This window comes from Macaca thibetana, chromosome 4 (assembly GCF_024542745.1).
Source record: "Macaca thibetana thibetana isolate TM-01 chromosome 4, ASM2454274v1, whole genome shotgun sequence".
Taxonomy (NCBI): Eukaryota; Metazoa; Chordata; class Mammalia; order Primates; family Cercopithecidae; genus Macaca; species Macaca thibetana.
The window spans coordinates 134,239,159-134,251,290 of NC_065581.1; the positions used below are offsets into that span (position 1 = coordinate 134,239,159).

Sequence of the window (12,132 nt, forward strand, 5' to 3'; positions counted from 1 at the left end):
GCGGGGCTTAAAACCTAGATGACAGGTTGGTAGGTGCAGCAAACCACCATGGCACATGTGCACATGTATCCCAGAACTTAAAGCAAAAAAAAAAAAAAAAAAAGAAGAAGAAGAAATGGGGTCCAGCTATGTTGCCCAGACTGGTCTCAACTCCTGGGCTCAAGTGATCCTCTCATCTCAGCTTCCCAAAGTGCTGTGATTGTAGTTGTGAGCCACTGTGCTTGGCCTGTGGGCAGAGTTTTAAAACCATCATAGTGTACACTGAAAATTCAAAAGAGTTTTATTAGTCTGTTCTCAGGGTGCTATAAAGAGATGTCTGACACTGGATAATTTATAAAGGAAAGAGTTTTAATTGACTCACAGTTCCACTTGGCTAGGGAGGCCTGTGGAAACTTACAATCATGGCAGAAGGGGAAGCAAGCATGTTTTACATGGTGGCAGGAGAGAGACAGCATGACTGTGTGTAAGAGGAAATGTCAAACACGTATAAAACCATCAGATCTCGTGAGAACTCACTCACTATCATCAGAACAGCAGGGGGAAACCACCCCCATGATCCAGTCACCTCCCACCAGGTCCCGCACTTGACATGTGGGGACTATGAGGATTACAATTTAAGATGAGATTTGGGTGGGGACAAAAAGCCAAAACTATATCAACAGTCTGCAGAAGAACTGTTAGAATTAAAAGTAGATTTATTAAGATCACAGGATACAAGCACACATACTAAAATCAATTGCATTTCCATTTAATAGAATCAATTACTTAAAAAATAAAATGTACAAAATGATACTATTTATAATCGCATGAAAAAAATGAAATATCTAGCAACAAGTACAATTAAAGCTAAGAAAGATGTCTACATGGAAAAGTTCGGAACATTTAGCTAAATTATAGATACTGAATTGAATTTGTGAAATTAAATAACTAGCTATATTTTCTTCTAAATACCATCCAATTAAAGATCATCAGCTGCAAAATGAATTGCATCTTTTGCTAAAGGTTTAACATACTTGTGTGTGAAAGCAAAAGAGAAATCTCTATCGTCGTCAGTTTTCTTTCTTTGGCCTACAAGGTTCATCTCACAACTGTGCCAAGTAGTCAGCCTCCTGTGGTTTTCTGGATCTCCTGATGTTCTACTAATGCTGCCTCTGTTATATCTGGAAGCAACTGGCTTTCCATTTCCTTGGCCTGTTACTTAGGTTTTACCAAAATCTTTCCTTATCTTTTTTCCTTCACTGTAGTTCTGGCAGATGTTTAAAATAGATAGCAATAAAAATAAATCTAAACTAAAATTAAAACCCAATTTTAAAAATTCAAAAGCATAAAAACAAGCAAGTTTAGAAAATTCAAATTTCCAAATATAATAAAGTCAAAATTGACTAAGCGCACAGATGTCTACTCTTTTTCTGACCCTACCTAAGAGATCTCCATCTTGAAGTAGCTTTGCGTTGGCACAGTAATTATGCCTGGAATAAGTGTAGTTATTCAAAGAACCTGTGTCCTTGTTCTCTCTTTGTATGTTCTAGGGTATTCAAGACCCAGATCTTCCCCTGAGTCTAATAATATTGAACTATTCAAACAAAGTACCTGTAGTATTTACAGTTCCTACAGAGGGAATGGGCCCCAGGATATTCTTTGAACAGGAATATTCATGTTAAATTTGCGACCCTCATCTCTCACCCCCAATATATGCACAGCCATATTGTATTCCCAAACATCTGAACCACAGCCATCCAGCCAATCCACAGTCCAGCCAGTGACCTATGAGGTAATTTGCCATGAAAATTTGTCTTCAAATACGGCAACACATATTTAGAATTTCTTCAAATATTCTTCCACCCAATAGTTATACTTCTGGAAATTTATCCTACATATACACTTGTACATTTTACTTATAGACATATAGACAAGAATGTTAATTTTATTATAAGCATTATTTATAGCAGCAAAAAATTTTAACTATATATACTTCAATAAGGGACAACTTAAATGCATTGTAACTTTATAATACAGTTGTTGAAAAAAAGACACAGATTAATACATTGCTTTCACTCTGTCATGTTTGCGTGCATGGTATAAATACCTCCTTCCCATGGGGAAGTTTGAGTTCTTCACAGTGGGTTTTGTCTTCCCCAACCCTAACCTCAGCTAACTTCTGGATTAATTAATTAACCCATTTTTGCCTAGTTTACCATTATTGAGACGCTAAGCTTGTGGGGGTTATTTATGTCCTACTGCTCAAGGCCATTGCCAAAGTTTGACTTTTCAAAAAAGAAATTTGCAACCTCTGGCATAAATGGATTAATTTTCTTTGTGGTATAAGATGTTAGATATGACTTCTACCTTTGGGAGCCTACCCTTGTCTATTAGCCTTTTCCAAAACAGACAAAAAATTATTTTTAAATATTAGAACTAGAAATAAAACCAACTGGGAAAGCTATTTGTTGAGGTCAGAGCTTTTGGAGATCTGAACAGATACTGGTGAGGAAGCAAGGCAAAGTATTTGACCAGGTAGATCAGATCAGTACAGACTGGTGGTGAATTTGCCTGATAGATCTCACAAACAGACTATTCTCACATCTTAAATTTTTCTTCTTGGAAAAACCTCATGCATCTGGAATTCTCCCACTGTGTTCCTACTCCAGGTGGTAGAATGCCTAGTGTTATTAACTTGGCAAGAAAGCTATGATTTCCACCACTGAGCTCAAATGAAGAGTCAGACCCTACTTACCCCAAAGGCTTACCTCCACCCATTTTTGGAGGACTCTATTTAGTTCACTCTTTTTTTTCGGGGGCGGGGGCTGGCAGATATTTTGGAATATTAAATTTACTTGACATAAGCAATGTATCAGGATGAGTGTTATTCTTTCACAAGGGATACATGAAGCTCTTAGAGAAAAACCGAATTTTTTAAACGTAAAAATTTCACCAAACCTCTACTTATTTAGGCATCATTGAGCAATGGGGTAAAAGTTATAAGCCAAGCACTAATTTTTTTTGAGGGGTGGAGGGAGGGACCGGCTTGCAAGTCTACTTAGTTCATGGCACATTGCAATAAAAATATTTGCTCAATTTACTGAATTTAGACTTTAATGAATTGAGATATTATACTTTGACATTTTGCTTAAGTAAGACTTTACAGGAAAGCTATATTTACAGTAATAAATGAATAAAACGTTTAATAAAAGACAATTCTTCTGGGAATCTGTAGTGATTCCTTATTGCATATAGGCAATCAGGAACAAACTCAAGCTCCTCTTTGAAGTCTCAACACCTTTGCTCATGAAGTTCCTCTCCAAAGCCACCAACTCTGTCAAATTTCCACGATACTCTTCATCACAATTTATCATTTCTTTCTTTATTATGCAAATATCTTTAATTCAAATTTTAGCTATTTTCCCTGTTGTGTAAATTTCCCTTTTGTTGAGATTGATTTGAAGATTTTTCCTCACTGTAGTGTTCTTGTGTTTTGGAATTATAAAATGACTTGGAGTGTGTTTCCTTTTTTCCTGTTTTCTGGGTGAGTTGGTATAGCATTGCTTTATTTTCAGGGTAGGCTAACTGATGTTAAAAAAACAACAACAACAACAACAACAATGACAAAACAAAACCTTCAAAATCTTAGTGGCTCGACAATATAAGGGTTTATTTCTTCCTCATTCTTACTCACACTTCAGTATTGGTTATGAGTGGGCATGGGGGAGGACTCTGCTCCATACAGTCATTAAGGGATCCAGGCTTCTTACATTTTAGAAGATCTATTGTCCCCTAGGGCTTCAGAGTCCTCCTCTGGGTCCTCTGCATTTAACAAACAAAGGAAGAGACAGAGAGTGACAGATCATACAAGAGATTTTTTAATAGGCACTAGGCCTACAGACAGTGTACATCATCTCTAACCCACATCCCATTGGCAAGAACCCACTCACACGACCACACTTAAATGCAAAGGATGCTGGGAGATACAGATAGTTTTGTGCTCCAGCAGAAAAGAAAATATGATGTGGTGATCACATAGCCTTGTCTCCAGTGATCTTTTCTTCTGGTAGGGAAACATCTGCTTCCCCTTCTTTCCACACAAAGAACATACTCACCTTTTCCACAAGAAAAACAACCCAAAGTCCCACAATGTCATGTAATCTAGCTAAAAATACATGATCTCTAGGTGATGTGTAGCCTCTCCTTCAGTTTCAGATATGGCTTCTCATGATCTAGCAAGCTATCACCTAAAAAGCCAAGTGGTCTGTAGGCCTAACACGCAGTACTGTAGCAGTAGAGCAAGGACAATTTGTTATTTGTTGTTTCTTGACTCTGAATGTTTGGTAGATATTCTCATCTATAAACTACCTACCTCTGGTGCTTTCTTTTTGGGAAGTTTTAAACTTCTGATTCAATTTCAATAATGGTCACAGAAAAGATTAGCTTTTCTATTTCTTCTTTAGTTGAATTTAGCAATTTGTAATTTTTCTAAGAATTTTCCCCTTTCCCTAAGCTTTTACATTTGTCTTAAAGTTAATAGTATTTTTGGGTTATCCTTTAAATCGCTGCTTCATCTTTTTCCCTTTTGGTATTCCTACTATTGCTTGTTTGTGCCATCTCACTTTTCTAGATTGGTCTTGCCAGAGATTATTAATTTTATAAGTGTTTTTACAGAACCAAATTTTGACTGTGATGATCTTTTCTTCCCAGTGTTTTCTAGATCACTAATTTCTTCTTATATTTATTACTTTCTTAGGGAATATTCTTTTCAAACTAATTTTGTAAGTTGGATGATTATCTTATTAATTTATTATTAAGATAATAAAATTATCTTATTAATTTTCTTTTTTTAACTACATATGTCTAAGGGTATGATTTTTTTTGAAGCCCTGTTTTAGCTGAATTCCACAATCATTCTAATCATGTCATTATGTTGTTCTGAGCATTTTAATAATTTTTATTATGTTTTCTTCTCTGTCCATGAAATATTAGGAAGTTCCCTCCTCCTGAAAATAAATGGAGTTTTAAAAGTTATTTAGTTACTATTCATTCATTACCTAATTGCAATGATGTCAGTGTATGGTATGCTATACTATATCAGTTGTATGAAATTTGAGACTTGGGTTTAAAGTTGAAATTTGAAAGTTGTAAACTACCTGAGCACGGTTGCTTATGCTTGTAATTCCAGCACTTTGGGAGGCCAGGTGGTAGGATCACTTGAGGCCAGGAGTTTAAGACCAGCCTGGGCAACCGAGCGAGACCCAGTCTCTATAAAAAACGTAAAAAAGAAAAAATTAGCTTTGTGTGGTGGCACATACCTGTAGTCCCAGCTACTTGGGATGTTGAAGTAGGAGAATCACCTGAGCCCAGAATAATTGGTGGGACCGTTGAGTGATCACACAACTGCACTCTAACCTGGGCGATAGAGTGAGACCCTGTCTCAAATTTTAAAAAAAGAAAGGAAGGAAGGTAATTTGTTGAAACTTATTTTACAGCCTACTATGTAATTTTCATAAAGAGTCCTTGTATGCTTGAGAAAAATGCATATTCTGCAGTTGCTGGGTGAAATTTTCTACATATGTTCATTATTTCAATATTATTAATTCTATTTTTAAAATCTTATGTATTCCTATTGACTTCTATCTCTTGCCTCAGCCTCCTGAGTAGCTGAGACTATAGGCTGATGCCACTGCACCCAGCTAATTTTTGTATTTTCAGTAGAGACAGGGTTTCACTGTGTTGGCCAGGCTGATCATGAACTCCTGATCTCAAGTGATCCACCTGCTTTGGCCTCCCAAAGTGTTGGGTTTACAGGCTGAGCCACCGTGCCCTGCCAGATGAATATCAAAAACACGTTTCTTCCTCTGGGCTGAGTCAAACCTTGAGAAGCTAAGTGTGGATTAAACATCACTTCACTGTTCACCTTGACTGGGCGCTCTTGTGCAGGGCACAGTCTTATCACTGTGTGCAGAGCTTGTGCCTGCTTTAGCATTTGCTTATCTTTTGGGATTTGCTCTTCCTCACAGATTCTAGCCTCTCACAATTACTTTACCTTTTGTACCAGGCTCAGCCATGTATTTTTAAAATGCTTTAAAAATTACATTCATCATTTTTAGGTGTTATGCCCTGGGAATTTTCCTCTGAATACCGGACCTATCAAACTGTAGGAAATCGAAGGTACCTCACTCATTTTCGATTAGATTGACTCTTTCATCAAATATTTACTTAAGAAGCCCTCTATGAGTTGCTGTGCTTGGAACTAAAATACAATGATAAAGAAAGCAAAGTCCCTGCCTTTGCAAAACCTATAGTTGAGTGGTCCTTTTTCATTTTCTGGGTGTGTTTTTCTTCTCAGGGATTGCACCCTCCCGGAAGGTTTTCCTCTGGAAAGTGTGGGATCATAAGCAGCAATAGCATACACATAACCTTAAAACTCCTATCCTTCTAAGTGTTTTCTAATAAGTAGAACACATTTGTGTGCCTTGGGAAACCACACAAAACCAAACCGAAGAATGGTACTTTGCTAATACCAACCTTCCGCCACACATCTGTTTTGAATAAACGAAGGACCACTCTCTAAGATGGTCCGTTTTCCAAAGGGAGGAATTTGTTTGCTTAGAGACGGCAACATTCCAGCTCCAATCCCACTGTCGCCACTATTTCCGGGGGCTATTTTACAAACCAGCCAATCAAGTCTGGGCTATGCAAATATTCCAAGGATATAATCCAGGGGATTACTCTTCCAATTTTCCCCCGGTACTTTTATTCAGCAGCCTCTCTGCTGCTCCGATTGTAGCTGTTGATGGTTTTTACCACCATTTGCTGAGACCACTTACAAATTATGCTCCTCCGGCAAGGTTCCCCAGCGTGGGCCCAAGGCTCGCCTTGTCACACCACATCAAAAGTTGTCTATGGTATTATGGGGGTAATTCCGTCTGTCCAGCAAAGTCTAATGACACTCCTTAAAGGTCATTTTGCTTTTCCCATCCCATCTAATTAAGTGGGCAGTCTGCTGACTGCAGGCTTGTAGCGGAGTGGGGTGGTCACATGCCAGTCCACTTTTAGTAAACTTTGGTGTTCTGTCTCTCATTTTCCGCAGCAGGACATCTGCGAACTCCCTGCAAAACAGGAATCTAAAGAGCCCTTTAGGCTCTTTTCAGAGTCTCCTCTTTGCTTTGACTATGTCTATGAATGAGTCTGGAGCCTTCTCTTTTGACGTCTCTGTTTTTTTTGTTTTTTTTTGTTTTTTTTAGAGAGAGAGTCTGGTTCTGACGCCCAGGCTGGGGTGCAGTGGCACCATCTTGGCTTACTGCAACCTCTGTCTCCTGGGTTGAAGTAATTCTCCTGCCTCAGCCTCCCAAGTAGCTGGAATTACAGGTGTGTGCCACCACTTGCTAAAATAATATACATATATTATATGCTTTCCAAATGTAGCTTTTCTGGACTTTTATTGGACCTGTACCATTTGTTTTCAGTTCTAGGGAGAAATTGATCATGAGATGTCATGACAAGCAACTCTGAAGACTATGTTCCAGCTTAAGGGAATGAACCACTCCATGCCTCTTTCTTTGTCATTGAGCCTAATGAAATAGGGGTGTGTGTTGGGGGGGGGCAAAACTCTAACTACAATTGAGAGAATATCTCAATTTGGCAGGCTTGAGATGCATATACCTGTTATTAGCCATAGTTGGGACTGACTTTTCCAAAGATGACATCATTTAGTGTGACTTAGATGGAAAGGAGGCCCTGTGATGCTTTTGATAAAAAATCTGTGTGAAGAGTTGCTTGAGGACCAACTTGAATACCAGACTAGAAAAACATGGTGTCTGTAGTGAATTGCTAACAAGATGTCTGCCAACAATTTCCCCCCTCACTGTACACACATTCCACTCCTTCTACTGTGTCCAGAATTGCTGGGTTCTTGGTGTCACTTACTTCAACAATGAAGACGTGGACTCTTGAGGTGAGTGTTACAGTTCTTAAAGATGGTGTGTCTTGAGTTTGTTCCTTCTGATGTTCAGACGTGTCCGGAGTGTCTTCCTTCTGGTGGGTTCATGGTCTCGCTGACTTCAAGAGTGAAGCCGCAGACCTTTGCAGTGAGTGTTACAGCTCAGCTTAAAGGCAGCAGGTCCAGCGTTGTTCATTCCTTCCCTGGTGGGTTCGTGGTCCGGCTGACTTCAGCAGTGAAGCTGCAGACCTTCAGGGTGAGTGTCACAGCTATAAACGCAGCACGAACCCGAGTGAGCAGCAGCAATATTTATTGCGAAGAGCAAAATAACAAAGCTTCCATGCCGTTGACAGAGTACCCCAGCGGGTTACCGGTGCTGGCACTGGTGGCCTGCTTTTATTCCCTTATTTGGCCCCACCCACATCCTGCTGATTGGTCCATTTTACAGAGTGCTGATTGGTGCATTTACAATCCTTTAGCTAGACAGAAAAGTTCTCCAAGTCCCCACCCTAGGTAGAAGCCCAGTTGTCTTTACCTCTCACTACCAAGAGGCAAAGTCTATGACCCCTCTCCTTGAATTGGGGCTAGCCCTCTGATTTGCTTTGACCAACAGAATGGAACATAAGTGATGCTGTGTGACTTCTGGGTCAAGCCCTTGCAGGCCTTGCAGCATTTGCTTTTGTTCTCTTGGAAGCTGGGTGTCATGTAAAGAAGTCTGTGTTATCCTACTAGATAGGCCACATAGAGGATGGAGGGAGGAAGCACATGCAGAAAACAAAGGGAGGAGGGAGAGAGAGAGTCTGGAGGATGAGAGTCCATGTGGAGGAGAAATTAGGAGCCCCCAGTTGACAGGCAGCACCAACTGCCAGACATGTGAGTGAAGCCATCTTAGATCCTTTATCCACAGTTGAGCCTCCCGGCTGAGCATTGCTTGAATTCCTGCCCCAGAGAATCACAAGCAATAAAACGGTTGTTTGAAGTCACTAAAGCAGAGTCTTGTAGCCCAACTGAAACTGAGCCAAAGTTGGGCAGGTGACAGAGTGACTCCTGCAGTCATTTGTGTGATATGTTTGTTGCTGTGGCAGTGGAACTGGGATTGCATGAATTCATGATGAAGCTTGAGAATGCCTTAGAAATAGTAGGAGAGAGCCTTTTCAGGTCTTGCTGCCTGTGGATCATGTAAAGGAAGGGCAGGTCCTCAACCCAGAGCCACTCCAACCTGGTTTGGGCTTGGCACACAGAAGGCACAAAGATAAAACAATGACTCATGGATATAGTGAGATCAAGCTTTTCCAGGGGCCATGCCTATGGGGGTGAGTTGGTGAGTAAAGGCACTAAGGAAGTCCTGGCTACATTTCTAGTCCATACTTCCAAACTAACTATGTTTGCAGATAGTGCCCAGGATTGAGGCTATTATGGTACATTTGGATGTGGTAGCTCTCAGGACTAGTACCTATATTCCTGTCTTGTTCTCTGCGTCAGTCCTTTGCCTGTTACTATGGTGTGTCTAGTGGGAAGACTCAATCTTGTTCTTTCTAGTGTGTTTTCCTGGGGATTAACATTCTGTCCTTGAACTGCAGCCTGGTAGTCCTGACAGTACTTCCACCTGCCTGAGTCTTTGAATATCACCTATTCCAGGACTTTGTCCTTCTTTCTGTTCAAACTCCTCTTCTCTTCTTGTTAGACTTCCCTGGTTGTCTGGACTACCACCTGTTGTTTGCTAAAATCTCTATGATGCCACCTTCCATCAGTTTTTTTCACTTCCTTATAGCTCCTGGGACTTGATTTTTCTACCCTCAGTTCCTGCTAGGTCCTCACTGAATCTGTTCCATTCCATTAAAATGCTAGGGCTATGTAAGGCTGTGTCCAAAAACAGAGTTCAATTCTTCCGCACAATAGCCTTTAGACATTTGACAACCTTTTCATCACCTTTAATCGTCTCTTTAGGCTAAATTTGCTGGTTCCCACATTTTCAAGGTCATGCATTTATGGTTATAATTCAGGTTTCAATATTTTCTTTTGGAGGGAAAAATTCCTTCTTAAAATGTGGTGTATAGGAGAGATTCATGTACTTCAACAGAGAGTATAGGAGGCATATCCTTTCTTATGAGAAGGGCATTGTATTTAATTAATTATGCCTATATTTATGTTATTTTGCACTAGCATTTTAAAGGGACTCCATCAGAGTGGATCAATGTTTTACGGGCCCAAAAGCTTATATGACTTTAGGGACTCTTTAAAAAACACAAAATGAAATACAAAATTATAAAGTTAGTTTCAAGTCTTGTGAAAATGAGAGATCCTGGCTTGTTTCATTAGTTTTGTTGTAAATCTGCTGCATATTTCTTATTATGAGAAAATAATAGTATTTTCTCATTAAATTTCCAGGTCTCCTTTACCAGAATTGCTGTCTAATCAGATTTCTGCTCTGTTTTAGCACATCTTATAAAATTTAACTTGTATACTTAGCATAAGGGATTGTGATTAAGTAAATTAATACATGTAAGGGACTTAGAACAATGCCTAGCACATAAAGCACACAATCAGCCTTAACTATTATTATTTGGATTATTTACTAGAAGGACCTTGACAAATAATTTATTTTCCCAACTCTTTTTGATGTAATGGAGCTAATACGTGCCTGCCTTTTTCGTAGGGTAATTGTGAGGATCAAATGATAATAAAATATGTGAATGTATTTCGTTAACTAGAAGGTATTGTTACTGAGGTTTCATTTGACATTGTTAATTTTGGAAAAGGTTCTGTTTAGGAAAGAAAGGGAGACTTAGCTGTGACTGTGGTGGAATCACTAAAGACCTCAATAAAGGAGGGAGGAGTAAAAAGGACAAGAGGTGTGTGTGAGGCAGATGCTGGAGGCAGTGAGCTGGACACGTTGACACCAGCTTGACGCGCAAACCTTCAGAAAAGATGAAATATGTTGAATCTGAAACATATTGACCTCATCGTACAAAAGAACCAGAAGGGTAGTGTGTGTGTGTGTGTGTGTGTGTGTGTGTGTGTGCGCGCGCTTGTGGCTTTCCACAATTTAGCCCCAAACTAGGTTTTTTCCAGACTCTTCTTCACCCGTGGTCATGCTCTGCAATCCAGGTTCCCAGGCCTCTGCCCGGAGAAATCCTACTTACTCTGGGGAGGCCTTTCCTCCACGGGGTTTCCCCAACCCCTCCTGTCCTTCCCACAGGAAGAAAAAATGGTTCCTTTTCAATGCCCTTTCTGTGAAAGCACTTTTTCCACTCTAGACTGAGGGAGACCCGGTTTTCCTTATTCTGCATCTCCAGGCTCTGCTCCACTGTCTACCTCTACGAAGGCGCTCAATGAAGGTTTAGTCAGCGAATGCACTTTGAATAAATAACTTTTAAAAGTTAAGAGGACATTTAAGGCCAGGAACCGCAGTTGAGAACGCCTTGCCCAGGCGCATTAGCTATCATCCGGGCTGCCCTGAGGGCGAAGGACGTCCTCCAGCCCCGGGTCCCCGCGGCAGCCCTCAGCGAATCCCGCGGGAAAGGTCTCCCGCCCGCGCAGGGGCGGGGCCTGGGCGTCGGGGGCGGGACCGCCCGCGGGGGTTTCCGCGCCGGGGGCTCGTCCGGCGGGGGCGCGGGAGGGGCTTCCGCCGCAAGGGGGCGGGGCCGGCGCTCAGAGTCCTCTGACGGCCCCAGCCAGGGAATTTCAATTTGAAACCTAGCGGAGGGAGGAGGCAGGCGCGGCTGCCGGCGGCTGGGACCGAAGAGGGACGGGTCCCCGCGGCGAGCGAGCTCCTGAGGTGCGGCGTCGGGGTAAGGAGGCGTGCGGGGCTGCACGGGCCGGGCAACTCGTCAGTGTGGGGCTGCAGGGGCGGCTCAGATTTTTCCTCTGGCTGCAGCTGGGAAGCTGATCCCAGGCAGGAAGCGGTGGCTGGACGGTCCCACCGGGATGGGGGGCGGGGAGAGGGGGCCCGGCTTTGGGATTTTCTGAGGCTCCCTCTCTCCTTTCCCTCCCGGTCTCTGCCCGACCTGATTCCTGCCCCGGGGTCCGGGTCCTGTTGCTCCGAGCCGGATCCCGGCTTCGCTGCTCCCCGCGGTCCCCCTCTTCCCTCTTCCGGGGGACCGGGGCTGCGTCCTGGCGGAGCCAGGAGAGGCGGGGGCACGGGGAGGACGCCGTCCCCCCCGGGGTGCCGTGGGCTCAGGTCACGCGTCCGGGCCCCGTGGAGC

At 42.0% G+C, this 12,132-nt stretch overlaps 1 protein-coding gene across 22 annotated transcripts in view; it reads left to right on the top strand.

Annotated features, from left to right (window-relative positions):
* The first annotated feature begins 11,536 nt into the window (after positions 1-11,536).
* The window catches only part of EPB41L2 (erythrocyte membrane protein band 4.1 like 2), a 227,599-nt gene continuing 227,003 nt past the window's right edge, over positions 11,537-12,132 (top strand). For 16 of the 22 annotated variants that reach the window (XR_007724781.1, XM_050786323.1, XM_050786317.1 and 13 more), the window contains exon 1: positions 11,537-11,718. The gene's annotated coding sequence lies outside the window, so the exon portion shown is untranslated. The remainder of the gene's footprint in view (positions 11,719-12,132) is intronic. The other 6 variants (XM_050786319.1, XM_050786327.1, XM_050786332.1 and 3 more) reach the window with 1 other exon arrangement.